At 37.5% G+C, this 26,166-nt stretch overlaps 1 pseudogene; it reads right to left on the bottom strand.

Annotated features, from left to right (window-relative positions):
- Window positions 1-3,755: 3,755 nt before the first annotated feature.
- On the bottom strand, window positions 3,756-17,821 carry LOC149213988 (scarecrow-like protein 1; annotated as a pseudogene).
- Between the last annotated feature and the right edge of the window lie 8,345 nt (window positions 17,822-26,166).

Here is a 26,166-nt window from a genome sequence, read left to right on the forward strand (position 1 = left end):
AATATTTTATTAGGACTAAACTTGGATGTCTCTTCTTTCTTGCCCTTTGATTCTTCATTCAATCATACCACCCATCAACTTGTTATTTTTCCATTTTTCTTATAATGACCTTCGTTGTTGGGAAGGTGCCTTTCAAGTATTTTGTCTTTGCATATAGATACACATAAAGTATCATTATTTTAATCTAATGGACGTGGTTGTTAAAATCACCAATATTTAATTAAATATGCATTGTTATACCTTTGCTCAAGTCAACTTCAATTCAAATTCTAACACATGTGTGTATACCCTTCCTTGCTTAGTTTGTATATTGTTGTAAGTCCTCAATATATTTATGTTGGCTTTTGAAAGATCATCTCATCCCAAAATAAGTAGGGGGGATTCAATATTCAAATCCAGAGTGGGGTTGAAGAAATGGATATTGAAGATGGATTCAATTATAGAAACTATCTTTTGAAAAAAGGTTAGTTTTGCCCCAAAAAGAAAGTCCCTCCTTTGAGACCTTGCCACAACTTCCATAGTTGTGAAATTTTACAATAATAGAACCTCTAGAGTAGAGGTTTACCATATACTTAGAACTTAGGTTGGAATTGAATTGAATCTTGAACTCTTCAGATGATGACTAGAGATCATTAAATACATAGTTTGAAGCGTTTGCTTGTAGTTATTAATGAACTTGTTAACCATCCATAGATGAATACTTCCCTTGCACATGTGCTTGATTTTGTCAATAATGAAAGAATCCTACTATGTTTTTGGTATATTAGACAAGACTACATCTTTAAAATAAAGAAGATTCAATTCTTAATGCTTTGCAATCCTGTAAGAGGGATGGACAATCGAAGTCATGCAGGAGGAGGTATTCCCTTTGTTTAGCGAAACTCTACAGAGATAAAGCACTAAATGCAAGATTAACCCCTTGTTTATGTGATAATTAGGGAATATATATCTATTCTCTCAAAGATTAGTCTTATATATTCAAAAAGAATTTCTCATTTATTCTAAATAACACTTAACACTGTTTATAGAATAATTTCTCACCATTACAATCACAATAATCATTTTTCAAGGAAAAAACTACATCAAAACTTTTTGAATATGCAAGTAGATAATCTCCACAAATGAAGATGAAAACATATTTTGAGCATGTTTAAAGTGGATTAAAATATAATAATAAAAGACAAAACAAAAATCTTGATACAATAATAGCTCAAATAATTATCTTTAACAAAAATCTATTAAAAATTACTATAAAATTATAAAATGAAATTAACATTAATAAATAATCAATTAATTTATATAAAATCCCAATTTAATAATGAATAATTACTTAATTCTTTAAGTTCCACTTCAAAGAAAGCATTGACACATCAGCTAGAGAAGGGTGCATTATTGTTTTGGAGTAAGAGAAGGGTGCATTATTGTTTCGGAGTTCTATGTCCGTCGCATCAATATTTTATTTGATGTGCCCAATTATTTTTCCAAAGTAAAACTATTATTCAGCTTAAATATTAGAATGTATAATATTTCAAATTCTATAAAATGTATAATATTTCAAATTCTTTGAAAATCCGTTTTACTGAAACATAAATATATGGCCATCGATGACATGATCGGACTGTAGATATTCTATCCCGCCTTTAAATTCAAATCCTCTTGGTAGTTTGGCACCATTGCACGTATCCCTCTCAACGAGCTCAGTAGCTCGCATATGAACAATCATGGTTTGCAATCGCATAAACATTGCCCCAGAATCAATCCACGAGCCACCAGATCTCTCTCTGCACGACTTCCAACAATTCATCTGCGTTTCTTCGTGGTCAAAACGATTTCAGAAAATGTATTTTTCTGCAAGAGAGTGCTAAAATTGCAAAGCGCCATTATTTTCTTGTCGCCGTCATGAATCCTCTACACCTTGTCCTAATGAAATTATTTAGAGTTCTTGATTGGAAAAATTTGCCATATTTCAACTTTCTGGAAATATTTCATTAAATAAGCTACCGTATTATCTAAAATAAATCTGAAGAAAGAGGCCGTGCTCAAAACAATGTTTTAAGCAGCAAATTTCACAAGGGTTATTTCTGGTTCAGTTATTCTGAGCTTTCAATGGAAAATTTTGACTCTATTTTGGCTTACATGCAAGATTTCATAAACTAACGCTCTCTATAAATGGACTAGACAAGGTTGTGCTCAAAATTTTGTTTAAAAAATGGCAGAGTTTGGGAAGAAGTTCTTTAAGTTAATGGATCAGCATTCAGATGCATTTCGAGTGGTTTGATTGAATGATTTATGTCTCAGTTCCGCACATTTAAAAGTTTTGGAGAATGGGAATTGATAATTCTGGTATTTGATGGTGTTCTATTCAAATTACACAGAAGAAGATAGAAAACTAGGGCTTTTAGAGGCTAAGCGTACACAATGGCACAATATTTATAGGTTTTCGTGAGATTTTTAAGACAAGCAAATAGGATAGAAAATTAGGGATTTCACTAAGCCAAGAAAGCTAATGCTACATTCTTTACAAATTTACTTCAGAGTTTTGAGACTGAACATTTTTGATGTTCAAGTGGTTCGTAGATATCTTCATGCGGTTTCTATTTCCATGGAACCAAGAATTTGATACCTTAACATGAAATACTGTGCTCCGAAGGGTTTTCCCTTCCAGCTCATCTTTGTGTAATGGAATAGAATCGTTAATGCTCTTTAGTGTCTGGAGAAGTCAAAACTAATGGATCAGGAAGCAGGGGCTATTGGAACGATTAGTAATTGAGGGAAACACTATCCTTCACAATATAACAACGTAGAGGAAAACTCATGGTACATTTTTTTAGTTTTGGTCAGATTAGGCCATCCAAGCACGCCGTTAGAGATTTCAGAGAGAAGCTCTTTGTTTTCTTTAGCACCGGCTGAAGGGGAGAACTTTTGCCACATTCCGGGGTCATCTGTGTTCATTATAGAAGGAGGTCTTGTAACCTGCTCCAAACTGCCAGTTTCTCTCTTTGAAAGTTTGTATTGAAAACCAGTGCTGGGTCGAAGGTTTACTCATATGAAGGATGCAGAAAATGAGAGTCCTTTAGTGAGTCCATGAAAAAGGCTTGGCAAAGATTTGGGGCAAAATGATACCTGCATCAGAGCCAACAAAGTTCCAAAATTAGAGCCAACCTCACCAATTAAAATCTACAAACAACCTGGAATCCTATCTTTAGGACGAGATTGTTTGAAGCACCCCAAAAACTCAAGTATGTTATTACTATGCTACCTTTCTATAGACTGGAATTATTTCTTTTATTGCTGCAATATCCGTGATATAGTCCTGGTTCAAGAAATTGAAAGATAGACTTGGTTTTTCTTCTAGTTGATTATGAGACTCTGTACTCAAGGTCATAAGAAAAAAAATCCAAAACTTTTTAGCTAGTGAAGTATAAGTTCCTGAAAGTTAAATAGTAACTATCTCTATCCAATTACCCACTATGTAGGCAGGAATATCATTGATTTTAGCAAGCCTTAGCATTTTCCTGTCTACCTGGATAAGGAAGAAAAATACAAACGAATAACTATCTTATCCCTGGTTGAATAGGACAGGTAAAAACCATTGTTTCTTTAAATTAGTTTCATCTTTTACCCCTATAATAAGTTATTGTGTCAGGTTTCTAAACTCTTCCCTGACACACATGAAAGTCACATGCAGTTTCAACAATGGTATTGATAAATTATAACAAATTCTTGTACAAGAACATTCTTATAGTCGTTGCCTCTCAATGCCAAGTAGATGTTGCAATGAGAATTTTGTCCAACATCCAAAATAGTAAATACATAGCTCCTCCTTCTTCCTTAGTCTTATAGCTATTGAAATATGATTAACAGAGAAAAGATTTAACCGCGTCCTTAACATTAGCACTGAGATGATATACACTAAATCCTGCCATAGTCACTCTAGCTCTCCATTTTCCTGTAACTTCATACCTCTCAATCCTTTCTTCTCCCTCACAAGCAATTATGTTCACTGTGTCTCAGGCAAGGCATTGTTTTTCAACATTCATACGATTTCTGCTATCCATTTTAAGTGTAGCATCTAGCGACTCAAACACTGATGAGTAATAGTTTAATGCTTCCATGGACTGGGGGATGAAAGGTGTATTATTAGTGTTAACCTCTTGTTTTACTACTGTGACTACTTTAGGGTTGAGAGACTTCACCATCCTCAGAATCCAGTCACATGAGTTATTTGTAGACACACTTTGATCGAGCATGTGATGCAGTTGGAATGCAAAGTTTACTACTAAAACCTCATATGGATTTATCTTAAGTATCCATGGTTGGACATCTGAGTCCACATCGATATAGTGGCTTATCCTTATGTTGGGATCTGATTCCACATTAAGACTCCCCTCCTAATTATGTGTGTATGGACGAAGTGGTTTATAAGGCATTACATGTGCCCAAAGTTTTGCCAATCCGGAGGTTCTCGGTATGATGCGATAGCATCCTCCTACACTCTGTTATTAACATCATCAATGGTTTTAGTGTTATGCCTTGTAAGCCCTCTTTGGTTTGTGTTTGTTATTTATGGTGTCCATGATAATTACAGTTCTTAGGTCTTAGTCTTAGTCACTGTCTTAGGCTGATTTTATTTATTAAATTTTTCCAATCTGGAAGTTCTCGGTATGATGGGATGGCATCCTCACGCACTCTGTTATTGACATCATCAATGGTTTTAGTGTTATGCCTTGTAGGCCCTCTTTGGTTCGTGCATGTTATTTATGGTGTCCATGATAATTATAGTTCTTAGGTCTTACTCTTAGTCTGTCTTGGGCTGATTTTATTTATTAAGTTTGAAAGTCGATGAATATACAGACGAGCAATTGATAGGTTAAGTTTGTGAATATGAAAGAGTAATAGATATGTGTGTACCTGCAAGGCTGCATTAGTTTACATGCCATGTTTCACTGTATTTTTCTTGGAATGTTGTTGAATGTGAACATGCCTTAAACGGATAAATGAATGTGTATGTCCTGGGTGGATAAAGAAATGTTTGCCAAAATGTTGCATTTGTGGAAATAGCTCCCAGCGCTTGATAACAACTCTTAAAATTGGGGGGTTGTTTATGTTAAGAACAAGATGAATATAATGGTTTCTGAAAGAGTTATGGGGTAATGAATTCTATGGAAAAGTTGATAGTAATTCAACCAACGATAGTTGAATAAATATTAATATAAATAACAGTAGAGAGGCGTGTTAATTTCCTTGACATTGTCTTGTCTTGAAAATGAATTGTTGATAGAAGGTTTGAAATAATGACCAGAAATGGATTTAATTGTAGATAATCCAGAAGAACTTGATACCAAAACCTATGGTGCCACAATGAACTGCTATTGCAGCTGCGACTTACAACACTGGAAGTTATGAAAGCATGTGAATTTGTTACATAACCTACGACCATTGATATTTACAAGGGTCAATGAGAGAAGTGATGGAATCAAATCTCACCCAAAATATTGAAATAGCCTCCTCAAAAGTGCATCAGAGAGAGCAAAACCCAAGTACAATTGTGCTGAAAAGTTAAAAGTTAAAACATAGATGCAAGAGTGTGGGAAAATTCCAACCACAAGATGAGATGAGACAAACGAGAGCTTGTGTTGAACTCGAATGAGGCATCCTCTCAAGAGGGGTTATTGGCCCACATAACAAAGGCACACACAACAAGAGGGTTATTGAGCCTACACAATGAGGGCATACAACACAAGAAGGTTATTGAACCTATATATCAAGTTTTCCTAGGTTGGAATTAACCACAAACCTAGTTTCAAATAAATCAAATTAGATATGCCTTACCCATAATTACAGGTATGATACCTACAAATGATTTGGGGCCACACGTATAGATACACCAATAAATTTCAACCACAAACCTGTAAATTTCATTTTCCTTCACACCATGCATCTAATTTGTATTCTGTATGAGAATTAACAAAGGAATGATGCTCTTTTTCCTCTTTTCCGCTTTCCACAATATTTGCTGTTTTTTTTGGTGAGTTTTCCATGTTCTAGATCCCACTTTGTTCCCACACACTCAAATTTTAGTTGCCTTGCTCTGCCACAATAATAATGCTTCAAATTCTTAGTTCTGGATTTGCTTATTCTTATTTTTAGATTTGCTTTAAACCGAATCTTTACCTGTAAATTGAGATGTAAACTTAGAGTTGTGTTTATAGATTCAGAAATAAAGTTGAGTTTTTGAAAAGTTCTCAAATGAGAGGCAAACATTTTAGGCTAAGCACAACCATACCCTTTATTTTCCTCCCTTCCTATGGATTATAATTGATAATCTAATATTTTTTAACTTCATTTGATTCTCTGAAGTTGATTCCCTTCCTCCATTTTCATTAAAATCATCATGTTATAAGGCAAAAGGGCATACCTTTATATGAAATTTTGCCAGGAAAGAGTCCAAAATTAAATTTTGGACAATTAAATTTTCATGCAACTAAGCAACATTGCTTTTTAACAATACTCTTGGTTCAACATTTTTTGACAATGGTCTTGGTTCAGTACTTTCTTACGAGCAGAGCCCTCTCCATTCCTTCAAGCAAGAGTGGTCTCCTTGGAAAAACAACAAATCTGACCATTTCAATTTTTTCATAATGTAATACCTTGTACCGGATATCTTTGGTTTATGCCTTCTAAAATCTTGGATACCTCATCAATTTTTCCCTTAGAGAAACACTGTTTTACAGAGTCAAAAAGTTAGTTTCACAACCTCTTCTAATTATTTTGCCTTCTAATTGTAATGATTTTTCCACTTCACTAGTCTGAAATAGAGCAGACATTACTTCTATGTATACTTTAACATGTACAGAGGATTTACAATCTATCACTTCTTCAAGAACTTTTTATGCCTCAATTTTTTTTCCTACCTTCCCAAGATGATGCATGCCATAGATAAAACTTGCATGACTTGGAACAACACGTTCCCTAAGCATTTTGTTCAGTATCTGGGCAGCAGCTTGAACTTTCTTTGATTTGCAGCAAGCTTTGATGAGTGAATAGTACAGAGCATATGTGGGTGAGAGACCCTTTCTAATCATTATCGCCAGTTGATTCACTGCCTCATCCACCATACCCAACTTGCATAGGCCTCCAATGAATGTCCTATAGCAAACTATATCAGGATTTAAATTTTTTCATCTCCATTAGATAGTTCCTTGCATGGTCCACTCTACCAGCGTTGCACAAAGCATTGATCAATGCATTCAAATGGATTGTCCACTCCGAGAAAGGATTGTCCCTGATTTTAATATATAGTGTGACAAACCGTATGTGACAGGCAGGTGGAAAACTTTTCTCGCAATTGACTAAGCGACGTCCTGCGAGCCAAACTTGAGACGGAAACCCTCGTCAGAAGTATATGCTTGGATCTTTTCCAAACAAATGAAGAGTCAATGAGGTTTTGTGTAATCACTTCTGGTATCGTATTGGGTTATTGTTAGAAGCGATAATTGGATTCGGATTCTCATCGAGTGAGTTGTTCTGCTTTCTCCATTTGAGAGGGTTTGTTTGGAGGGAAAAATGAAAGAGGACATACAAGAATAGTGAGGGGAAAGATGCAGAGGAAGAGGATTGAGAACATCGCCAGCAGGCAAGCTACATTTTCCAAACATAGGTGGATTGCTGAAGAAAGCTTACGAGCTCTCAGTGCTCTGCACTGCAGAAGTTGAACTTGTGATTTTATCCCCAACAGGAAAGCTCTATGAACTGTTTTTTAGTGCAAATCCTACTATTTTGATTCTAATAATCATGGCTATGAAAACCTCATGAGATTCTTACTAATATCATCTTATTTTTAATGATATTTAGAAACTATCATATATTTCACTATGAATCTATAAAGGGGGTCATATATGTAAAGAAAAATATACTCTATACAAGAAGTCAAATGCGGATGTAACCATGGATGCAAAATTGAAAGTAAAATTGGATGTTAAACTAGGAATTAATACAAAATGCAAACAATTGACATACAAAGTGTTTTAAATTAGAAGTGAAAAATTGTGCAATAGTTGACACAAAGAAGGGAACAAAACATGGCATACAAAAGGATATCAAATTGGGCAAAAACAAGGACACATAAATGGGCACCAAATTAGATGCAAAAAAACACAACAAATAGATGTAAAATAAGATGCAAAGTTGAGCGTTAAAAAGAAGAAAAAAACGTTACAAATTAATATTCCAAATGATGATGCAAATAATGGTGTAAATTTGGGATGCAAACTTGGGTGCGAAAAAGGAAAAAAAAAAAAAGATGTAAGAAAAGACATAAAACAAGATGCAAAATGGGGCTGAAAAAAGGTGAAACCAAGGATGCCATATTGGATGTAAAAAATGATTCCTAATCACATGAAAATTTAGGCTTGAACTCAGACACAAAATTATATGCAAATGTGGACACAAAATGAGGCAAAAAAGATGCAAATTTGGATGGTGAAAACGATGTAAAACTAGACACCAAAAAAATACAAAATTGGATGAAAAAGTCGGTGTAAATAATGGTGCAACATTGGACACAAGTAGACACAAAAAAATGGTGCAAAAAGGGGCATAAAATAGCTTAAAATTGGATGCAAAACTTGGTGCAAAAACAAATACAAAAGTAGACGTAAAAAATGGCTCTAAATTGAATGTACCATTAGACACAAAATAAGATGCAAAGGTGGACACAACACATGACTCAACATAAGATGCAAATATAAATGCAAATTTGGATGCTCAAAATGATGTAACATTAGATGCAAGAGATTGTGTTAAAAATGATGCAAAATTGGATGAAACAAATGACGCAAAATATGGTGCAAAATGAGATGGGAAAAATGGAGACAAATCAAACGTAAATGTGGATGTAAAAAATGGTCCAAAAAAAGATGCAAAAATGGGCACAAAAATGGATGCAAAATTTGGTGCTAAATCAAATTCAACACATGGTGCAAAGATAGGCACCAAAGCTGGTGCAAAAATAGAAGCAAAACTAGTGTAAGACTAGATACAAAACCTGGCATAAGACTAGATGCAAAAACTGACACAAAATGGATGCATAAAAAGACGTTAAATTGGATTCAAAATACAGTGTAAACTTGATGCAAATGATGGTGCAAAAATGGAAGCAAAGAATGACACAAAATAGGAAGCAAAAGAGAATGAAAAATAGATGCAAAAAATGACACAAAACTAGAAGCAAAACCTGTCATAAAATAAGATGCAAATCTTGGTTCAAAATTTGACGCAAAAAATGATGCATAGTTTGGTGTAAAAAATGATGCAAAATCTAGCGTGAAAAAGGATGCAAAATCAGGTGCAAAAAAGGACGCTTTAAAAATTGTACAATAGAGCCAGATTTAGCGCCAGGTTGCTCATCACAATTACAAAAAAAATGCACTAAAATCTGGCGCTAAATCTGGCGCAAAACGCTGGTTTTGTTGTAGTGAGTTGTATACTCCCAATTCCCACAATATTGCATGTTACATCATTACCCATGTACACAACACCATCATCAATTGATTTATATGTCTTAAACCTTTCTTTATGGATACACATATGGTTTGATGCACCGGAATCTAACAACCAATGTTGACCATGATTTGACACATTAATTGATAATACTTCATCACTCATACCTGAACCAGATGTCGAACCTGTATCTATCGTATTTGCCTCCTTCTTCTCTGTCGAAGAATCCGGTTTAGAAATTTGCTGTTGTTGCTTCCAGCAGTCCTTCTTTAAATGCCCTGATTTGCCACAAAACCAACACTTTAGCTTACTCTTCTTCCCTTTCGACTTTGAACGTGAGTCGCTGGGCCTCCTGGAGTGTCTTTCTTTCGAACGACCTCTAACCATCATAGCTTTTGATGTAGAGGTTTCAGAATGCAACCTTCTCCTTGTTTCTTCCGATAATAAGGATGCAACTACATCATCAAACTCAATAGTTTCTGATGAACTAAGAATTATAGAAGTAACAAAATGATCCCATGATTCGGGCAACGAGCACAATAAAGTAATAGCATTATCCTCGGATTGAATAGTTACCTCTATACTTTGAAATTGCACAAGAAGAGTATTAAAAGCATTTAAATGATCAGCAATCGATGTACCTTCCTTCAGTCGCAAACTGTACAACTGTCGCTTCAGGAGAATCCTATTGGTTAAGGATTTGGTCATGTACAGTTTCTCCAGTTTCATCCACAAACCAGCAGCTGTTGTCTCCGACACGATATTAAACAGGACATCATCAGCTAGACACAGTCGAATAACACTTGTCGCTCTTTCATCCATCTCGGCCCACTCATTATCTGTGATGTTGTAAGGCTGTTTGGATTTGCCCAAAAACACCTTTGCCACACCATGTTGGACAAGCAAATCGTACATTTTCACCTTCCAGATCTCGAAATTACTCTTGCCATTAAACTTCTCAATTTCAAACCGGGCACTCTGAGTTTTCGCCATTTTATATCAGCAAAAAAAAACCACAATAATCTCCAAAATCCAACTTTAAAAAAAAAAAGTTAATCTCAAAACACTGCCTATGCCTTAATCCCTTTGCTTTTTTTTTTTTTTTTTAAACTTGTTGAATGGTAAGTGCCTTCTTAATGGTCCATATGCTTAATGGCCAAAGCCAAAATTTTAACCAAAAAAAAAAAATACGACTTTCTTTACTTAGCATAAGTCCATTGTTTTATTTTCCTCACTAAAAGAAAATCTAATTCTTTTATGTGAAAAACAATTAAATACATTGGTTCCCTCAAGTCAGGGAGTAGCGTTTTCTGCCAAGACACTGCTGATCAAACCTGTAGCCTCACATCACGCAGGCGGCTTTATCAAATATTTGCAATATTACCATGTCAGCAAAAAAATTTATTAGACTTTTTAATTCTCTTTAAATAAATCCGGCAAAGTTGAAAAGAGAGACCGACAAAGAAAGTGAGGTTCGATAGCAGCACAAGGCAATTTATCATTGGAACTCCACGCACAACAATTGGGACTCCACGCACAACAATGAATTGATTATATGCACCATGCAAACGCTCCTTCACACAGCAATACACACACACTCCACAGCACACGTATGCTTCCCACGCAGCACCAACAGTTGTATACAGCACGCGGGCACACAATGCAATCACACCTCCACTGTTCACTGCCTGTTCATTACACACAGCACCAAAACCAAACACACCTCCACAATCAGGCAATCATACGCACCAGTTAATGCGCTCCTTCACTCAGCGCACCGGCAGCACCAGCTCAAATTGTAATACCTCCAACAATACAGCTCCACGTAGGTAAGAAAACAAGGTTGCACGCAGGTCAGAAAACAAGGCTCCATGCAGGTCAGAACACAAGGCTCCACGCAGATGAACAGCAACCAAACGCCCGCTGCCTCCAGCACGCACACGCACACAGCAAAGGATCACGCAGCAGCAGCAGGTGAATGTATCATACGCTCCACGCAGCAGGTCTGCATAGCGCCCTCCAACTGCTCTGATACCACTTGTTGGAGATCAGATGCATAGCAGAATTAAAACAAATACACACAGCTATTAAATCAAACACATAAGACAGAGGTTTAACGTGGTTCACCCAACCAATCTGGGCTACGTCCACACAACATAGGCATCGACAATCTTATTAATCAAACAAGAGATTACATAAATCAAATCCTCACAAACTCTCTCTCTCTCTCATCAAACAATCCGTATGGATACCTGTTATATAGCAAAGAGAATCTAACTGCCTCATAAATCCTCTCAACTCAAATTTAGGATGCATTAACTCCCTCCCAACAAACTGGAGCTAATCTAGGAACTGATTCCTATTGTTGTCATCTACTGAGATTTTTCCTATCTTATACAAAACATAAAATCTCAACATTCAATACATCTTCCAAAATCTTTACACTAACACGTATTATTGTAATTCAACTTCCTTTCATTGCTTCATTATGATTTAACTTATCATTGTGTGACAAAAACCACATGTATCATAGTGAAGAAAGATTTTAATGACATGTATTTTCATAACCGTAGTATAAAATGTTATAAAAAGTGGTTCCTTACATCTATTTGTGGCCTCAAAAAGATATGCACACGTTGCTTATTTGACTGCCAATTCAAGGAATAATTTGTTTACGCAGGTTCAACCCCATGCTCTTTTCTATGCCATAATGTGGATCAACTAGTAAGTTGCTTTGTAAAAGTAAAAGTGATTATTGTGGCGTTGTACTTTAGTAATCAAGAACTTTTTCTTTTGGTTGCAATTATCACTATCATTGTTATAATGGTGCACGCATTAAAGATCCACTGCTTCTAAATCAAATCACTTTATTATTTATTATTTATACATTACTAACACATTTTTCTGCTTAGAGCCTTCAGGAAATCACTTCGCTTTATTGCATGTGCCTGTGCATGTCTTTTTAGCAATTCCAAGTTGCATAGGAAAGAACCATATCCAATTACCATCTTTTTTACTTCGATGGTTATATTAGATATAAATTCGCCAATGAAAGAGGGAGTGATTAATGGAATTCTGTTGAAAGACGGATTCTAACGTGTATGAACACCATAATGATCTAAGAGAAATCCCTCGAAATATCTTACCAATTGCATAGATACTTCATGAATACTTTTGAAGGTGAATGTGAAGAATGGTTATGACTCAGTTAGGTGAAAGAATGCAATAATGCCTAGCATTGTGATAAAGAATAATGATGATATGATGGGAAGTCAAAGCGCAATAATACATGATTACGTGATAAACAATAGGAATAATGCATGAAATGAGGTGATATAATGCTAAAGAATTCAGCCACGATGAGCGTATGCAATAGAAGGTTGCACACGATCTTCGCATGGGATGAACAACACGGAAAAGTGTTAATAAGGAGATTATATTAAATCTTGTGATGAGGACAAATACTATGTCAAGAACTCTGTGCTCAATGGAAAACTATGTTAAACACATGAAATAAGAGGAAAGGATATGTCCAATGTCCCTAAGTTTATCTCGATTGTTGATTCACCGAATATTTGATAATGAGACATGGACATGGGCGCGGTCAAATAATTGACTGCACCTATGTCAATCGGATTATCGAATATTCGATGAATCAAAATTCACGATAAAAGATACCCATCTAATGCTATGACCATATAATGTGATAAATGTCGGGCTATAAGAATGCAATAACGTAAGACAATGAGGTGATAATAAAATGTTGTGATAAGCACTATGTCAGAGGAGTGAGATGAAGGCTCTGTTAAAAGGTTATGATTATGTGTTACAATGAAAGGTTATGGTAAAATGATGTACTAAATATTATAATAGCATTAATGTGACAAGTATTATGTCAAAATCTATGCATGAGGTGAAGACTATATTAAGGTTGTGCAATGTGAAAGACGACTAAGACAATGATAACGCACGTGATGAAGATAAATGTTAAATGGCAATGACATGTGAAAGACAATTCTAATAATGTGAGGTGGTTAATATTGTAAGGAAAAGATGCAATTAAAAATTATGGTAAAAGAATGCGATGGAGACCATATAAATAGAAGGTGATGAAGAACACACCAAGAAATACAATAGAATTAGGTTATGCATGCGAAAATACCATGACACAATAATATCACATCATAACACATATAGTGGGAAGGGTTCCGACCAAAGCGATGTTATGATAAAGGGCAACAAAAAGTGTTATAAAGGTGTGATTATATGCTACAAGAGAACATGCAGCTCTATGTTTCCATAAAGAGTTACGATAATGAAACCAACTAAAAGAGTTACAACACAACAAATATTACAACATGTGACACGATAAAGTTATGTTGAAGGCCACAATTATTCAATGTCAAAATACACGTTATGGATATTATATTAAATACTTCTACAAGTAACCATAAATGCATGCAATGGAAAATTCTGTGCGATAAGAGAATGGGATGAATACAATCATAAAGCCAGGCTTTTTGAAAGTGTTGCAATGAAAACTTATGCATGTGATGAAGGGTTACAATAAAACACCACGAGGGGATTGTACCTGCGATGCAACAGAAACATTGTCTAAAAAACCTATGATGGAGACCATGACAAATGCTCACGACGTGATAAAGATGTTATCATATACATGTAAGTTAAGAAGGGGATTAGTCGAAGGTATTAATGATAGGATTCTGCACATACTATTAAAAGGAGCCAAAGTCATAATTGTTGATCGTAAGGATAGAGGCAAAACGATATATCACTAAAATGTTATCACGCGACAAAATCACAATACCATTGGAATAATGCAGAGCAACAAGTTTCACCCCTCCTACTAAAATGTCTTCCTCCAATTAAACGCAATCACAGATAATAATAACATCACATTGTCGCATAAACAAACTGCGAATTATACCATGACATTCATATTCTAACACAATATTATGGTTTTATTGGGCATCTCAGTCCAACTTCAACTAGTACAACACATCAATAATGATTGCAATGAGCACTAAAAAGGTTGCAAATGAGTTTAACACTCATAAAATTGGTTAAAGAATACGTGTCACATCTTCTAGAATGGCTAGATAAGTAATCCACGTGACCAATATATTACACACTCTTTTGAAAGGGGTATTAAGAGAGATCCCTACATTGATGCATATACAGAGGGATTATAGCCACGCAAAGTTGCAGATAATTTTGGAAACGTAGAGCCTTGTCACTTGTGATGGGCTTCAAGTATATTATAGCCACGCAAAGTTGTAGATAATTTTGCAAACGTAGAGCCTTGTCACTTGCGATGGGCGTAAAATAAAAGCATAAGGAAAGGGTATTGAAGGTGAATGTAGTTTAATGAAAAAGTGTAGAGAACTTGGGATGTTTGACTGTTCTGGAATTCCTCTACCTCTAAGGGGCGTTTCATAATTTAAAATCACTTTTGAAATGGGCGTAATGTATATTGTGGCCACGCAAAGTTGCAGATAATTTTGGAAACATAGAGCCTTGTCACTTACGATGGGCGTAAAATAAAAGCATAAGGAAAAGTTATTGAAGGTGAATGTAGTTTGAAAAAGTGCAGAGAACTTGGGATGTTTCACCTTATCTCTAAGGGGATTTTCATAAATTAAAATCACTTTTGAAATTGACATAATTGTTAAAGAGGTAGAAGAATGTACAAAATAAGACAAAAGGATGAAGGTTACATTGAAGCATAGGCCAAGACGAGAGACATAAGAATGAAATTAATTGATCAACCTTGATGTCGAAATAAAATCAATATTTCACGGTTGTGAATTCCTACCAATATTTCAACACTTATTAATATTTATAAATTCTATTTACGGTAACGATTTATTATTTTATTATAGTAAAGAATGTTCATCTTGCATCCTAATTACTGGTTGTATGTTTGCATGATTTAGATTGTGGATCATTTGTTGGTCATTTACATCTAAACACTTCATGAATGCATGATTTGAATCGGTGGAACTATTGGATAGTCAACTCAGCAACAAGGTCTCCCTAGAATGGGTTGAAGACATAAATAAACCTCTTAAATTTCAACATCTATATCAAATATCATTGCATTTCCTCTTGTTATATTGTAATATATTGTTTTATTTTGTCAAAAGAATGACAAATATCAAAATCATGGAAAAGGCCAATAAGAATATCGAGGGTCATGAGGAAGTCGAATGGGTCCTAGGGAATTTGAAAAGTCATGAGTCATTGAATGGTTACAAGGAAGGTGAAATGTCACTCCCCACTTCTATTATTGCACCCTCATACCTCATTCAAAAGGGACTTTTAGCACTTGAGCTAGGCTAGTAATTAGAGAGTTTTTTTGTGCTTGGGGAGCTGAAAGCATTTTGCTCTAGGAAGCTTTTTAGGATGAGTGTTGGTGAGGCTAGGGTTTTTGTCTAGGATATGATAATAGTGGCCTACATTCACTACTATATTTTGATGGACCCACTGGGCATGTACTTGAATTTGAAACGTTGCTTATGAGAAGTTCTTCACTCTTTGCATCGATTCCCGTGCATTTTTATGGTATTTGTAATGGTTTTCTAGTACTTGTACTGTGGATGCATGTGTGCTTACATATTTGGGTATATGTTGATGGACTAATTCATGGATTATAACATATTTATTTGTGTAGCACCCCACCCTAAATTTACCCACTTTAACATACTTACCAGGGTAAACATGAGTTGAGAGTTACTATGCATGATCCAACTTCCAAGATTTAGTTACGAAAGTGGGGTCTAACTTACCCAAACTTTCCAAACACATGAGAATCATTTAGACAAACATTTTTTTACTATTGTACATGTAGGTCATGAATGCATAGTTTGTTCACCATTTTCATTAGTTCATCGGATATTAATCAAGAAGGCTTGCTGCCCTCTAGCACTAGTTGCACTAAAACACAGATTACCACATGTGTTCATATGAATCATTCATGAGGCATCAAACCATAAATTAGATCTATATCAAGAGCACATAATATAATAAGAAATGTACCATGCATGTAACCAACATTTAACCATAATGAAGCCATCACAAATATGTCATATAAACAACATTAAATCATCACTTATGCTCATTTATCATCAATAAAGAATAACACATATTAACATATGCTTAGTATTAACAAAGTTAGAGACTTCCACGTACCACCCAACTATATATTGGGATGAATTGAATCTCTCTTTCAGCCAATCACCCCATGTCATATTCCAAGCATGAATGTGGGATCTGTTATCACCCCAAGAAACTCTCCTAGGTTGTATCTCGGGGATGCTCAGGAACATTACAAACTCAACATAATGTTGGAAATGGATGAGTGGAAGGAATGATGCTTGTTCAAGCCAGATAACCACTTCTACTATGCTTAACTCCAGACATGGGTGAACACCCCCATACTACAAGGCTTTAGACCACCAATTACTCACAGTTTGAGGATTTGGTGAACACGGAGAATACTGACCACACCAGCAGATACACAGGACCCTGTGATGGCCGGCTGCAACCAGTAAAGAGGTCTGCAAATCTATTTCCTAATGCACAGACATGAAGACAGCTCTCTGGCACTAAGTAAACAGAAACCTGCATAACACATTCAATGATACATACTAGACTTCAACACAGAGGTGGGATGACAGCCCCTTTAACGCTAAATATCAAGAGCACATGAACAAATGCATAACATGCACAACCTAGAACAGAGTAGAAGTGGAAAGTGAGTAATTAACAACAAAAGAAGCTTGTATTAGCTAAAAATGAAGACCAGACGCTGCAAGTATCAAAGTAGTTACAGTCTCCAGAAGTTGAACCTTACATCAAAATCACAACCATCAACCCTGATTACATCTGGTTTCTAGGTATATATAGAGTTTCATTACAAAGATATTTTGTTATTCTAGGCGTGGAGGGGCCATAATTGACCACCAACCGCTTTAACTGTCTGATGGAGTCTTTGGTAAAATGTGCTTGCTACAATAAATGAATTTGATGTTTTCTGATGCTCTGTTGTCCTTCTCGAGCAGGTGGAGTGTAATATGGAAGAAATTCCATAACTGATAAATGCTTTTAACTGCTCGAGGCTTGTCCTTTCTTTCTTGGCCATACTGTCCCTTGAATGCGGTGGTTGAGGATCTACTACGAACGGTACCGGGAACTGGTTATGCTTGTCCTTTGGATGCACAGAGCAGTTAAGGAACGTAGACTTCATGGCGGATGTACGAGCGGTCGAAGGATAGATATCAGCTGTTGGATCGTACATATGGACAGCGGATATGGCACAATGGGAGAAATCGGGAGAAATGGGAGCAGACAAACACGAGCTGTCAGATCTCGGGTGGTCAAATCCAACGGCCATCAGGGGAACAAGATACACGGGAGATAATGAGCGGGGACTGGCGAGTGGGCGGTAAGCAGTATGTATCACGCCGCTTTTGGTGGGTGAACGGTAAAGGTACGCGGGCTCGCGATACGAGTCATGGGGCGACGTGTGGCGGATGTGACGGGAGGAAAACCGCTGTGATCGTGAGTTAACGTGTGGAAATGTTTTGGCAGCGGGGAAAAGAGATGCCGTCGGATCATGCGATATATGATCAAACGACGGGAAAACCAACGAGCAAGTTACTGGTGGCGGGGAACCGTTGGATCGGGGCACAAAAATTCGATGGCTGCGATCAAAAGGTGATGATGGGCTATGGGAGTGTGAGGTCATATGAATATGGTTTGTGGGGACTTAAGCTTTGCGCTTAGGGCCTGTAGAAACAGAGTTTATTACGAGTTTTGGAGGAAAGAATAGAGATAGGAGCAGGAGAAGAATAATTGATGTGAGCCCTTTATGAGCATAACCAACACGGCCAGACCTGCATTTGAACCTTGGAATCATCAAATTATGTAGCAGAGCTAACACTGGCTCCTTTTGGGGATGAGATCCTCCCTGTGAGGTCTCAAGAACTTGCAGATCAATGCCTTTCTTATGGAAAACAAACTAGAAAAATTTCCTAGTGTTCCATTCGGCATGGAGTCGAATTGAGCTTACACTAAAACTAACAAAACAACATGTTTACAATTTTAAGGTCAAGGACCTTAAACCACATAAATTTTCAGAAAATGCCCATTAACTGGGCCACCAAAAACTGCTTCTCCCCCCATACTTTGCAGCATGAAGATTTGTTCCCTTGGACCTGAGAAATGATAAAAGGCCATGTCTAGAAAGCATCAAACTTCCCGTGGTTTCCTTTCTTCTCTTTCAGTGCATCCCACTTTAGAACTAAGTCTCCAACCTGAAAATTATCTGATTTTGTCCTCCTGTCAAAGGCTTCCTTGATCTTTTTCTGATGTGCTGTAGCCTTTTCAACCAGCTGTTCCCTGATTTGATGTACCTCTGCTAAATCAGTGATCCTTTTTGTTGTGTCTTCTTCCTCATTCTGCTCTTCTTACAGGAACCTTGCCACAGGGAGGATTAACTGTATTAGGAATACAGCCTCAATGCCATATACTAGCTTGAAAGGAGAATTCCCTGTGGATCTCTTAGTGGTCACTCTGTCAGCCCACAGTGCATATTTGAGCTTAGAATCCCAATTCTTTTTGTTGTCCTCCAACAACTTCTTAATTATCCTTATTAAACTCTTGTTGGAAGATTCTGCTAGACCATTGCCTTGAGGGTAATATGAGGTGGAATGAACCAGTTTAATGCCCATTAAATTGCACATGTCCACCAATTCTTTTGCTCTGAAGGTTGTTGCATTATCTGTGACTAATTTATGTGGACAACCAAATCTGGTGAAGATATTCTCTGTCAAAAACTTCATGACCACATGATGATTAGCCTTCCTGGCAGGGATTGCTTCAATCCACTTAATGAAATAATCAGTGGCTACTAAGATCCATCTATGCTGGCCACTAGAATGTGGATTGATTTCTCCAATGAAATCCAAGCCCCACTGCTGAAAAGGACCATTTGCATGTATTGGTTTTAAGGGCAGGGATTTCAATTGTTGTTTCCCTTCAAATCTTTGGCACCTGTCACATGATTTAACAAATGCAAACACATCAGAAAATAAGGTGGGCCAATAGTACCCAGCTTTGAGAATTTTGTGAGCCGTGGTTTTCCAATAATGGTGCCCTCCACACATGCTGGAATGACACTGCTGCATGAATTCTATAAATTGTTCTTTGTCCAGACACCTCAAGAGCATTCCAGATGGGTCCCTCCAGTAGAGCAGGTTTTCATTAATACAATATTTTGGTGCCCTGAGTTTAATCGTTTTGGCTTGACTTGTGCTTAAGCCTAGAGGGATTTCTAACTTCAGCAAGAAATTAGCTATTGCAGAGTACCAATCACAAGAAGCTAGATTTGTTGCCACATATTGCTTTTTCTCTGGTTCAGCTGCTTCCTCTTCTTCAGTTTGACCCTTTTTTGTGTCTGTGCTTATGAGATTTATGTCCAATGTTCTGCAATTTTCTTCAGCTAATAGCCTGGCAATACCCTGACCTCTGACAAGCTTGGTGGGATTCAGTTCTATATTAAATTCAATTAACTTTGCAATCCATTTATCCCTTCTTCCATCAGCATCAGGTTGTGTTAAGACATCTTTTATTGAAGCAGAGGGCACATATGCAACTATCTTGGAATGCAGAATATAAACTCTGAAAGCTTTCAAAGATTTGATAAGAGCATATGCTTGTTTTTCAATGATATCGTACCTCAGCTCAACATCCCTTAAGGTTTTGCTGAAGAAAGCCACTGGATGCTCTGAACCTTCTTCATCTGCTTGCAATAAAACTGCTGCAAGGGTGTCTTCAGAGGCAAATGAAAATATATGGAACTCCTTGCTGTAATCTAGGCTGATTAAAGTAGGAGCTTCCATAATAGCATTCTTAATGGACTCAAAGGATCTTCTTGCTGAATCAGTCCATTTTATCTCTGACCCCTTTCTCAACATGGAGGTAATGTGCTTCACAAGTTTTGCAAACTTTGGGATAAACCTCCTTACAAAATTTATTTTGCCCAGAAAGGACTGGATGTCCTTCTTTGATCTCGGAACAGACAAGGTCTGTATTTCCCTCACTCTTTCTGGGTCGATTTTGACACCTGCAGCGGAAACCACATGTCTTAACGGCTTGCCTTCTTCTAAAGCAAACTGTGACTTTTTAGGATTAACTAAAATCCCAAACCTTCTGCACTTCAAGAACACTTTCTTCAAATGCTGCAAGTGGTAATGATGGCTGCTGGAGCATACTGTTATATCATTAAGGAAGATAAGGACAAACTTATCCTTCTCTCCCACAAATGCTATATCCATAGCTCTCTGAAAGGTGGCTCTAGCATTTATGAGCCTAAAAGGCATCTTAGCATACATAAAAGTGCCTCGGGGAGTGGTGAATGCAGTCTTCTCTTGGTCATCTGGATGTACAACAACCTGATTACACCCTGAAAATCCATCCAGGAAAGACATCACTTTGGCTCCTGAGACCTTCTGCAGCAAATGCTCCATCTTGGGTAGAGGATAGTTGTCTTTCTTAGAGCATTTGTTTAAGTTCCTGAAATCAACACAAAGTCTGATTTCTCCACTTTTCTTCCTCACCACTACCAAATTGGCTACCCATTTCGAATATCTGAGAGGTACTATGATTTTGGCAGCCAGTAATTTCTTTATTTCTTTTTCAATCAGAGGGAGGAGCATAGGATTTATTGGTCTCAGCTTCTGCTTGAAAGGTATGGTGTCTTTCTCTAAAGGGATTTTGTGTTGGATGATCTTTTTGTCATATGTTTTCAGGTCACTATATTCCCAGGCAAAGACATCAACGAATTGCTTCATCAAATTACAGTATTCAGAACATTGGTCAGCAGACAGATGGGTGGACAGATTTATGTATCTCAGTTGACCTGGACTCCATATATCATGCTTACAGACTGCAGATTGATCTTATTTTTGGGAAGCCTTATAAGGCACATCATTTTGGTCAAACAGTCTTTCTAGAGGAATTAAACCCTTGGGTATATGATTGCTGGGGAGTTGGACAATGCTATCTTTGCCAATTTTGTTTCTAAGCTAGGATTGGGGGCCTTCTTCTAAAGCTTCATTTTCTTGGTCAATTTTCATTTCAGAAAATTCATAAATGACTTGCAGAAACCTGTTCACCTCATCATCATCTTCAAAAACTTTCCAATGTTGGACATTATCAGGCAAGGATGGTCTGTATTTCATTTGGACTTCATAAACTAGTCTGGGAGGCATGGGAGGGATAAACATGCTAGCAGACACAGCAAGGGAATCAACAAGCTGATTTTTGGCTCTAGGGATATATGAGATACAAAAACTGTCAAAAGAGTCTTTGAGTCTCCATACCTCATCTCTGTATGCTTTCAGCCTTGGGTGCTTTGCTTGAAATGTTCTGTTTACTTGCTGAATGATCAGATCGACATCTCCAAACACCTTTATGTTCTTGATTCCTCTGTCTTTTGTTGTGTTAAGCCCCAATATCAGAGCCTCATACTCTGCTATATTGTTGGTGACTTGGAAGGCCAACTTAAAAGACAATTGCGTGCTTTCTTGTTGTGGAGATATCAGCACCACCCTTGCTCCTGCAGTCTCCCTGGAACATGCTCCATCATAGAACATCTCCCAAACTTGACTTCCTTGCTCTTCCTTGGCCTGAACTATTTGTTTCCTGAGCTACACTAAGGCCTTCTGGGATCTTCTATTTGGAGGATACATGCTCCAAAATTAGTGTCCACAACATAAATAGGATCATTGGAAGGATTCTTTTCATCACTGATGATGTATGCCAGCTGTGCTTCTCTGTACAATCTCCTACTTTCTCCTCCAAAAATTGGGATAGTGGCATAAGATAGATCATTCTGTAATGTCCCACCTAGTCTCTTAATCCATCCTCTGGACAACAACATACCAAACTTAGGAGGGATATCTTCTACCACAATGTCCATCACCATGCTCTTCATGGGCAGCTGAGTTAGGGTAATGGCTAAATCTTTAATCAACCCCAGACATTTCACCTTTCTTGAATCAAATGAGAATAAATCATGATATGGTCTGGTGATGCCAAGGCCTAACTCTTTCATGAAGACTTTAGGCATTAGATTGTGGCTGGCCCCTGTATCTAGCAGGCAGTTGTGGAGGATTTTGTCATGAATGGTCAAGGAGACATAAAATGATGGAGAATTATCATCAGCAGGTTCAGTCATTGGGCTAAGCACAACTGTAGGCTTATCATCTTGCAAATTGACAGAGTCAGTGGAGGTTTGTGTGGATCTCAGCTCAAGAGCTTCAAGGATAGGCTTTCTAAACACTTCACTCCTTACCAACTCTATCAGAGGCACATATATTTTTAACTTCTGGACTTCTGATTCAAAGCTGAAAGAGGAAGGTAACTTGTCAGAACCTCTTACCTCTTGAACTGGTGCTTTGAGGATGACTGGTTCAGTTGCTAGTATTTTCTATCTGATATTCTGTTGCTCTGTGGGGACAACAGCTCTTTGGGCAAGATTCTCCTTGGCATTGTTTGCTTGTGACCTCAGATTATATCTTTGTTTTTCACCAGTTTGCAGAACAGCTCCTCTGTCCCACTCAAGACTATCTTGGTCCTACAACAATGATTCTTCATATGCAGCCAATGTCAAAAAGGCAGCACTGCCTTTATCTTCCATGCAATTAATTTCATCCTCTTCTTCAATCTGTTCCTCCTCCATGACTACATTTTGGAAAGGAGCTTTAACTCTTTGATCCTCATTAGTTTCTTTACCCTTCTGAATGATTTGCATTTTCTCATTTGCTCTTCTGAACGGATTTGGGTTTCTTGGAGCAAATGTGTTTGGGAGCCTTGTCTTCCTAGAGTTCTGCTCAACCTCCAGCTTATATATTTTAGTAGCCAATGACTCTATCATTCTAGTCATTTTATCAAATTTGGGATCGAAAGATGAGGCAAAGGAAGAAGAAGCCTCACCTCTCTACCTCCTTCTATCAGCATGACTTCTGAGCTTTTCTACAGCCATGATATTAGATTCTACTTCAAAGGCTGCATCCTGCGGGTCAGCCAGAGTAGCGCATCTTCTTTCTCTCAACAGCAAATAGAAATCAGAGTCAAAGGCACTGGCATAGGCAAGTTTGGCAGAGGTGGGGGTAGGCTTTACCTCAGCTGGTATCTTACTATACATACGATTGAATCTTTTATTAAAATCAGGCAATGACTCCCCATTTTCTCTCTTTAGGTTACCAAACTCAGTATGGTAATATAGCAGGTCTTTTTTATCTCCCTAGTGTTTCAAAAATGCATCATCTAGGGCTTCAATATCAGCAATAGATCTAGGGGGAAATTCTCTGAACAACTTTCTAGCCTCTCTGTTAAGGCTCTGTACAAAAACTCTCATCAACACATCATTTTCACTTATATCTAAGTTATCAGCATAACTATAGAAAGACTCAGGGTGTTCTTCAGCAGTTACCCCATCCGTACCAGTGAACTTTGGCATATGCTTTTGGTACTCTCCTGCAGGCACGGTATTCAAAGGAACAGGTAAGACTAAGGGTCCATACCTGACAGCTATAATTCTTTCCATCTTTCTAGGAGCTTGCTGGCCTGCCATGACTGGGTTATGTGGAAGGATACTGGTATATTGAGTAGTATGGGACAATGCAATGGATGACAGAGACAAAGGAATGTGATGGACTATATGGGATACTTTCTTTGGACTGAGATCCAAAGGGGAACTAAATGGACAAGGAGCTTTATGAATCTCTGAAGCTGATCCTTCACTAGCAATACTAGGTTCTAGCTCTTCAAACTGTGTATTCTCAACTAAAACCTTCTCTTGCAGAGATACATAAGATTTCTTGGGCTTACCTGATCCTGATGCTCCTCTCTGTGATGTTTTCTTCGGCTTAACAATCTTCTCAGGGTTAGGCATTGGGACAACTGGTGATTTCTGAGGATTTCTTCGAGTATGTCTCACAAACTAAGCTAGGACTATAATGCGGAGTCGTCAGGCAAGGATGGTCTGTATTTCATTTGGACTTCATAAACTAGTCTGGGAGGCATGGGAGGGATAAACATGCTAGCAGACACAGCAAGGGAATCGACAAGCTGATTTTTGGCTCCAGTGATATATGAGATACAAAAACTGTCAAAAGAGTCTTTGAGTCTCCATACCTCATCTCTGTATGCTTTCAGCCTTGGGTGCTTTGCTTGAAATGTTCTGTTTACTTGCTGAATGATCAGATCGACATCTCCAAACACCTTTATGTTCTTGATTCCTCTGTCTTTTGTTGTGTTAAGCCCCAATATCAGAGCCTCATACTCTGCTATATTGTTGGTGACTTGGAAGGCCAACTTAAAAGACAATTGCGTGCTTTCTTGTTGTGGAGATATCAGCACCACCCTTGCTCCTGCAGTCTCCCTGGAACATGCTCCATCATAGAACATCTCCCAAACTTGACTTCCTTGCTCTTCCTTGGCCTGAACTATTTGTTTCCTGAGCTACACTAAGGCCTTCTGGGATCTTCTATTTGGAGGATACATTCTCCAAAATTAGTGTCCACAGCATAAATAGGATCATTGGAAGGATTCTTTTCATCACTGATGATGTATGCCAGCTGTGCTTCTCTGTACAATCTCCTACTTTCTCCTCCAAAAATTGGGATAGTGGCATAAGATAGATCATTCTGTAATGTCCCACCTAGTCTCTTAATCCATCCTCTGGACAACAACATACCAAACTTAGGAGGGATATCTTCTACCACAATGTCCATCACCATGCTCTTCATGGGCAGCTGAGTTAGGGTAATGGCTAAATCTTTAATCAACCCCAGACATTTCACCTTTCTTGAATCAAATGAGAATAAATCATGATATGGTCTGGTGATGCCAAGGCCTAACTCTTTCATGAAGACTTTAGGCATTAGATTGTGGCTGGCCCCTGTATCTAGCAGGCAGTTGTGGAGGATTTTGTCATGAATGGTCAAGGAGACATAAAATGATGGAGAATTCTCATCAGCAGGTTCAGTCATTGGGCTAAGCACAACTGTAGGCTTATCATCTTGCAAATTGACAGAGTCAGTGGAGGTTTGTGTGGATCTTAGCTCAAGAGCTTCAAGGATAGGCTTTCTAAACACTTCACTCCTTACCAACTCTACCAGAGGCACATATATTTTTAACTTCTGGACTTCTGATTCAAAGCTGAAAGAGGAAGGTAACTTGTCAGAACCTCTTACCTCTTGAACTGGTGCTTTGAGGATGACTGGTTCAGTTGCTAGTATTTTCTATCTGATATTCTGTTGCTCTGTGGGGACAACAGCTCTTTGGGCAAGATTCTCCTTGGCATTGTTTGCTTGTGACCTCAGATTATATCTTTGTTTTTCACCAGTTTGCAGAACAGCTCCTCTGTCCCACTCAAGACTATCTTGGTTCTACAGCAATGATTCTTCATATGCAGCCAATGTCAAAAAGGCAGCACTGCCTTTATCTTCCATGCAATTAATTTCATCCTCTTCTTCAATCCGTTCCTCCTCCATGACTACATTTTGGAAAGGAGCTTTAACTCTTTGATCCTCATTAGTTTCTTTACCCTTCTGAATGATTTGCATTTTCTCA

The sequence above is a fragment of the Pinus tabuliformis genome, chromosome 1_1, assembly GCF_031772625.1.
Source record: "Pinus tabuliformis cultivar Carrire ecotype Pingquan chromosome 1_1, CPIR1, whole genome shotgun sequence".
Lineage (NCBI taxonomy): Eukaryota > Viridiplantae > Streptophyta > Pinopsida > Pinales > Pinaceae > Pinus > Pinus tabuliformis.